Below are 8,185 nucleotides of genomic sequence, written 5' to 3' on the forward strand. Positions count from 1 at the left end.
AATAAGCTCTTCCTTGAAGGTTTGATAGAATTCTGGTGTGAAGCCATCTGGACCAGGGCATTTTTTTGGTTGGAAGATTTTTTATTATTTCTTTAATCTCAGTGCTTGAAATTGGTCTGTTCAGGAGCTCTATCACATCCTGGCTAAGTCTAGAGAGAGGGTGTGATTCCAAATATTGATCTATTTCCTTCACATTGTCAAATTTCTGGGCATAGAGTTTCTGGTAGTATTCAGAGATGATCTCTTGTATCTCTGTGGGATCAGTTGTTATTTCCCCTTTATCATTTCTGATTGAGGTTACTAGAGATTTTACTTTTCTATTTCTCGTTAGTCTGGCCAATGGTTTATCTATTTTATTTATTTTTTCAAGAAACCAACTCCTTGTTTCATTAATTTTCTGAATGATTCTTTTGTTTTCAATTTCATTGATCTCTGATTTGATTTTGGATATTTCTTTTCTTCTATTGAGTTTAGGCTTAGATTGTTCTTCTTTTTCCAATTCCATAAGATGGCCTGTGAGATTGTTGATGTGCTCTCTTTCTGTTTTTTGGATGTAGGCATCTAAAGAGATAAATTTTCCTCTCAAAACTGCTTTTGCAGTATCCCACAGGTTTTGGTAGCTTGTGTCTTCATTGTTGTTATGCTCAAGGAAGTTAATGATTTCCTGTTTTATTTCTTCCTTCACCCATCTGTTATTCAACAGAAGATTGTTTAATTTCCATGCCTTTGGGTGGGGTCGAGCGTTTTTGTTAGTTGAGTTCCACCTTTAGTGCCTTATGGTCTGAGAAGATACAAAGTAAAATTTCAATTCTTTTGATTCTGTTGATATTTGTTTTGTGTCCCAGTATATGATCAATTTTGGAGAATGTTCCATGGGGTGATGAGAAGAACGTATATTCTTTATCTTTGGAACGGAGTGTTCTATATGCGTCTATGAAGCACAGTCGTTCTAGGGTCTCATTGAAATCTCTTATATCTTTGTTTAATTTCTGTTTAGAGGATCTGTCCAGCTCTGTAAGAGGAGTGTTAAAGTCCCCTGTTATTATGGTATTATCAGATATCATATGGCTCAGACTGAGTAAGGTCTGTTTTAAGAATCTGGGAGCATTTAAATTCGGTGCATAAATATTTAGAATTGAAATGTCTTCTTGTTGTATTTTTCCCTTGACCAATATAAAGTGACCATTTTGGTCTTTTTTGACTTTAGTTGCTTTAAATCCACATGTATCTGAAAATAAGATTGCAGCTCCTCTTTTCTTCTGAATTCCATTTGCCTGAAAAATTGTCTTCCAAACCTTGACTCGGAGTTTTAATTTGCCTTTTGAAGCCAGGTGTGTTTCTTGCAGACAGCCAATGGATGGCTTGTGTGTTTTAATCCAGTCAGCCAATCTATGTCTCTTCAGTGGGGAATTCAAGTCATTAACATTTATTGAGATAATTGATAAGTGTGGTAGTATTCTATTCATCTTATTTGGTGAGAGTCCATTGCTTAGTTTTATCTTTTGCATCAGTGTGGAGGTTAGGTTCTGTCCTTCAATTTCTGAGTTCTCACTTTGCTGCTGATCCATTGTGATGGTCAGTGTGTAGGACAGGTTGAAGTATTTCCTGTAGAGCTGGTCTTGTTGTGGCAAATTTCCTCAATGTTTGTATATCCGTAAATGATTTGATTTCTCCATCAATTTTAAAGCTTAGCTTAGCAGCGTACAGAATTCTGGGCTGGAAATTGTTCTGTTTAAGTAGATTAAAGGTAGATGACCATTGTCTTCTTACTTGGAACGTTACATTAGAGAAGTCTGTGGTCACTCTGATGGATTTGCCCCTGTAGGTCAACTGGCGCTTACTCCTGGCAGCTTGAAGAACCTTTTCCTTTGTCTTGACTTTTGAGAGGTTCATCAGAATGTGTCTTGGAGAAGTTCGGTTAGAGTTGAGGCAACCGGGGGTCTGATATCCCTCTGAAAACAGTGTGTCAGAATCTTTGGTGATATATGGGAAATTTTTTTTTATAATATTCTCTAGTATGGCTTCCATTCCTCTGGGGCATTCTTCTTCCCCTTCTGGGATTCCTATAACTCGTATGTTGGAACGCTTCATAAAGTCCCGTAATTCTGACAGTGAACATTCTACTTTCTCTCTCTTCTTTTCTGCCTCTTTTACTATCTGAGTTATCTCAAGAACTTTGTCTTCTACCTCTGAAATTCTTTCTTCTGCCTTGTCTAACCTGTTGCTGATACTTTCCATTGCATCCTTAAGTTCCCTAATTTACTGTTTCAGTTCCTTCAGCTCTGCTATATCCTTTTTATATTCTTCATATCATTGATCTCTTATTTGATTCTGTTTTTGAATTTCCTTTTGGTTATTTTCCACTTTATTAGCAGTTTCCTTCATTGTTTCCATCATTTCTGTCAATGTTTTCAACCTGTGTATTGTAAATTCCCTTTTTGTCATTCCTAACATTTCTTTATAGGTGGAATCCTCTTCAGTATTTACCTCATGGTTTCTTGGTTGGGTTGTTCTGGACTATTTCTTCATGTTGCCTGGAGTTTTCTGCTGATTCTTCCTCATGAGTTATTTCTTTTATCTGTTTCCTTGCCCTAATTTTCCTTTCACTTCCTCTTGCTCTTTAAGTTCTCGTGCCTGTGGTCTAAGGTTTCAATGAGTCCTTTTGTATAGAAGCAGAAGGATGAGAAGGTTGAAGAGCAAGGAAGGGATGAAAGAAAGGAGGAACGAGCGAAAAGAAAGAAAAAATAGAGAAAGGAGAGGGGGTGGGTAAAAGGAATATTGCCAAAAAGAAGAGAGGCAGAGAAAGAGGGAGACAGAGCAATATAGGTGTATAGTAGGGTACTTTGACACAACCTTCAAAAAAACCACACCTTTTGGGCGTTCCCAGTTGGGTGGTTCCCTTGAGGTCAGCAGTTCTTTGCTAACCTGATCAGACACAGTACCCCACCTCCACCAAGTGGGGAGGAAGGACAAAAATGCTATAAATCAAACCAAAACAAGCAAACAGAAAATTTTATGGGATAAAATTGGGTGGAAAAACCAAATAATAGCCGTAGAAACACTAGCAAAAATGATGTTCTAGTTATTGAAAAAGGCAGCAATGGGAAATTATAATTAAACTGGAAAAATTGAGAAAGAAAAATATCTGTACAGAAAAGGTTGAAATTAAAAAACAAAGCAACATCAACATCAAAATAAACAAAAAAACAACCAAACCAAAAAAAAAAAAAAAAACACAACCAAAAACAAAGCAGTATGTATATGTTGTTGAATATCATCTGGGCAACACGTGGTCTTCTGGGGTATGAGATGTTAATCACAGTACTGATAGGACTGGAGGCTGCTAGTTTCTCAAACCCCAGCAGGTAGAACCCTAAATCTATCTTCAGCCCTCTTAAAAGGCACTTTGAACCTGGAAACTTGCTGAACAGAAGCTTTCCCAGGAACGTGCTTGTCGCTGGAATCACTGCTGAAGTGGCTATCCACTTACCCAGTGTGCCAAAACCGGTCTCACTCTGCACCTGAGGGTTAGGGCTATAAGGCGCCTCAGACCCCGCCCTTGGGCTACTCAGTCATTAGGTTACCAGGCTCCCACCCAATTCTTGCTCTGTGACCCTGAGGGCAGAGCTTGCCAGGGCAGATCACTCACAATGGCTCCCTGTGGCCCATAGCCAAACACTATTAGCTCTGCTCCCGTGGCTCAGACTGGGGCCCTAGACAATGGCCAAAGTTCTCCTCACTCCCACTCAGGCTCTCCCCAACGCAGTTCAATTGAGTGCCAAGTCCAAAGACACCAAAACAGTTCACAGGTAAGGCCTTTCTGGTTTGCAGTCTGGCTGCTACTGTACTTATAGTTGCGGGCAGGTTTAGACCGACTGAACACACGTGACCACTTGCCAGTTTTAGCCCCCCTCTTGGGGTCCAGAAGTCTCTCACTGACTCCCTGTATCCTCACAGGGATGATTATAGGCAGATCCTACCAGCCAGAGATGCCTGGAGTCCTATCTCCCCAGACTCACGGTGCCCAGATGCAAGGAAGCTGTTACTGGGCCGCCATCTTGCTCCTCCCCCCTAGCATATGACCATTTTATCATTTTTAAGTATACAATTTAGTAGTAATTATACATTCCTATTATTTTTTTTTCCCCTTAATCTCATTATTTCCCCTCACCTTTCAGGTTCATAGGTATTTTTTTTTCCTTTCTTTCTTTTTTTTTTTTTTTATTGTTGGGGATTCATTGAGGGTACAATAAGCCAGGTTACACTGATTGCATGTGTTAGGTAAAATCTCTCTTGCAATCGTGTCTTGCCCCATAAAGGTGTGGCACACACCAAGGCCCCACTCCCCTCCCTCCTTCCCTCTCTCTCGTCTTCCTTTCCCCCACCCCTCCCTCCTTCTTTCTCTCTTTGCTTGCATGAGGGTTTTTTCCCCCCTAATATTTATGGTGAGGACTGTTCAGAGTTCCAGGACGTAAAACTCAAAAGAATATGGTGTTTCATTATGCTTGGGTCCCTTCTGGAGTTTTCAATAACTGGAACTTTGCAAATAATAATAAAACAAAAAAAAAACAAAAAAAAAAAACTGAAGCTAGCTCATAACCAGACAGGTCAACATTGTTTTCTAAGAAAGGGTGATAAGGAATGCCTGGCAGCTGACTCAAACCCCTGGGAAGAAGGAAGGCAGGAAAGAAATGCTGTAGTGGGATAAAACATCCAGGAGCAGAAATCTCAGAAAAAATTTTCACTTTTCCCCAGGCTTTTGTGGTTAATTTTACTCTGTTTTAAACTAAGGAGTACACATAATGAGAATAGTCAGCAGGGGCCCTTCAAGTGAACACAAACACTGTATAATGGTCTTATGGGATCTTTAAGCTTTTGGTTCTTTTTCCTGTAGATCTGTTTTTTAATTTTTTTGATAAATAAAACCAAACGTTTATTTACACCAAAGAATTCCAACACTGGATCTTTCACATATAAAGGACAAAGTATTATATATACACACACAGCAAGAGGTGGAAGGGTTGTAACAAGAGAGTTTATAGTTTTCCCACAATTACAGGTCTACCATTTCAGTTTCACTGGAGATAGTGGCTCTGCTCCTACTTAGGTCTTCTCACTGGATGGCATGTGAAGCAAAGGGAAGGTAGGAGGAAAAGAAGGTAGAAAGCTTAAAATGGAACTCAGTGTGACCACATCTCCCATTAGCTCTTAGATTTGCTAGCATGAACCCTATACAAGACAATGTTTGTTTCCTTTGCAAAAAGTAGTTAAGTTATGCCCAGTAACTAACTGAATTCAAAGTGGTTAAGTCAAAGACAACAAAGATTTTGCCTTCCCCCTCCTGCCAGCTATGAGTCAGCATGTTTGGAGATGAAGGAGAAAAAGACCAAGGTAAAGAGCCAGAGAGGGAAGGTATCAAAATTTTAAAATAAACTAAAACTAAAATCATAAGTGAATGGTTTAGGGACAGGTCAGTAAGACATGATTCATAGTGAACAGAAGGTTTTAGGATCTGTTGGCATTTTGGGTAGATTTTCAACATCTCAATGTAATTAAGACATGCTTCCATTTAGAGTCAACAGGATAACCCCACTGGAGCACTTTTCCAGTAAAATACCAAGTGACTAGCTGTAACTACACTGCTCTATAGATTGGGTCCTCCCTTCCTTTCTTTCTGCCTCCGTCCTTCCCACCTCCCTTGAGAAGCTACATTTTTGTAATCTCTGGAGAAAAGCATGAGATACAACCCCCCCAAGGTCTGGAATGGTGGAGGAGCAATGGTGAAGATGGGAAGAAATCTCCACCCAAACGCAGTAGCCAGGATTGAGGCTTTGGGTTTATCTTTGTTCTTTAGTGATGAGGAACTAAATTGGAAGGGGAGAAAAAAAATCTGTCAGTGAAATATTCCACCTGCAGGTAATTTTTCAGGGAATCCCCTGAGTTATGAAAAGTTTGAGTTAAAAAAAAAGAAAATCAGCCTGTTATGATTTTTTTTAATGACTGAACTAATATAAATCCACGAGCAATAGTTTAGACACGGTGCTTCTGAAGTGTTTCATCCCTCCCCACCAGGCACAAGCTGCATCAAGGAGAGGGTGGACTCCCCCACCTCTGCTCAGGCATCAGGAGACAGATGGGGCCACTACTGTTGGGCACCAGCAGCAGCTGGAACAAGCATCCCAAGGGGGTTGGCAGAAGCAATCACTGGCGAGCCACAGGTCCAAGAGGTGAAGGAGTTGGCACTGAAGAAATCCCTGACATCATGTTGGCGCTGCTGACAGACGTACTGCTCCCTGGCATGCTAGCTGAACCCATTTGAGCCTGGTCCTTCACAACAGTGTAGAAATAAGGATGCTCCATGGCCTCTCTTGTGGTAAGCCGTGACTGGTAGTCATATCGCAGCAGCTTGTCCAGGAAATCCAAGGCTTCAGGGCTCACAAGGTGCTGGTTTTCACTGTGGACAAAGCGTTCCCATCACTTACGAGAATGTCTGCCTAAGATATCATTGAAACGTGGATCTAATTCAATGTTGTATTTGTCAATATAGTCATATAAATCTTCTGTCCCCAGAATCTTGGCTGTCCTCACCAACTGATCATAATTGTCATGTCCATGGAAAAATGGCTCCTTCCAAAAGATCATATTTGCCAGCATACAACCCAAGCTCCACATATCCAAACTGTAATCATACATCTGATAGTCTACAAGTAGCTCAGGACCTTTAAAGTATCGGGAAGCAACTGGGACATTATATTCTTGGCCAGGATGATAGAACTCAGCCAAACCCCAATCTATTAGCGGTAGCTTTCTGTGTTCATGATCAATCATGACATTATGGGGCTTCACATCTCTGTGCATTATTCCCATGCTGTTACAATAATCTAGGGCCTTCAAAATCTCATACATGTAAAATCGAATATCAGTCTGGTATGTAAAATCGAATATCATAGTCTGTTAACGTCTGGTACAACTGCTTGAAGTCTGTGTTGTTTATGTGTTAAAAAACCAAGGCAGGGGTTCATGACACAGGGTCTTTTACAATGTCTGCCAATGTGATGATATTGGGACCTCCTCTCAAATTCTCCAAAATCTTTATTTCACGCTTAACTTTCTTCTTTTTTACTGGCTTGAGAATTTTAACAACAACTTTTTCATTATTTGTGATGTTGACAGCTTCAAATACTTCACTGTATTTACTCCGGCCTAATTTTCGAACTAGCTGGTAGTCATCTTGACTTCCCCATTCCACCACATGTGATTCATAATCCCAGTATTCTCGGGAGTCTGTGCGTATAAACATCTGTGGAAACTCTGGCCCTGCCTGGCACGGATCCCGACATGTCAGACAGGTTGGCGGACAAAGCTGGACTTGATGTTTAGAGATCTGGCAAGTCACCGTGTTCAGAGGCAGCTAGGGGTAAGACCTTGTTTCAGACTTGTTTTCTTCAAACTGTGGTGGTAGCGGCAGCAGTAGCGGCCGCTCTCCCCTCTCCTCACACAGACAATATGGCGGCGGCGGAGGAGACGCACGGCTCGGCCGCCAGCCGCAGGGACCAGAGCTAGTTCTGTTTTTTAAAGAAAAAATAAATAAACCCTGTCCCATCTTACTGGCAATAGTTGCAGAAGGCTACGGACTTCAGTGTACGGCTCTGGCATGGAATTATAATTGTTAGCAGTATTTCTTGGAGAATAAGGTACTTCAGCAAAAGGTCAGTAGGTGGCAAACTTCTACAACCCTTAGGATGAAGGAGGCCTGCAATGAGTAATTCCCACTCCGGAGAAATCCTGGCGGCTCTAAGGACTAGTGGTATTTGGCGCGCGCGCGCGCGCGCGCGTGTGTGTGTGTGTGTTATGTTGTAAAAAATGCCAAATGAAAAGCAAGTCTATTTTCAAATAGTTTTGAAGACATTTAGTAATTAAGCTAAATCAGAGGTAACAAAATGAGTTGGTCAGTCTCTGTCTTGGTCCATATAAGTGCTGTGGTTATTTCAGCCCTTGTGGGAGTGATGGTGGAATCAAAGCTTCCTAAATTCTCCTTCAGTCCCAGAGCTCTGTGATTGGAGGTGTTCTATTTTGACCCTCAGTCAGGCCTCCCAGTGTGCTATGAACTGGAAGTAGGTGTACAGAGTTCTCAAGTTGACATTGGTGGGATTTGATACATTTTAGGGAGAAGTTTTTTGAGGAA

At 41.0% G+C, this 8,185-nt stretch overlaps 1 pseudogene across 1 annotated transcript; it reads right to left on the reverse strand.

Moving 5' to 3' along the window:
• Positions 1–6,084: 6,084 nt before the first annotated feature.
• Positions 6,085–7,514, reverse strand: LOC128594068 (casein kinase II subunit alpha-like; annotated as a pseudogene). Its single transcript, XR_008382481.1, has one exon. The product of XR_008382481.1 is annotated as a casein kinase II subunit alpha-like (transcript).
• Positions 7,515–8,185: the final 671 nt, after the last annotated feature.

Source organism: Nycticebus coucang, chromosome 9 (genome assembly GCF_027406575.1).
Source record: "Nycticebus coucang isolate mNycCou1 chromosome 9, mNycCou1.pri, whole genome shotgun sequence".
In the NCBI taxonomy this organism is placed as follows: Eukaryota; Metazoa; Chordata; class Mammalia; order Primates; family Lorisidae; genus Nycticebus; species Nycticebus coucang.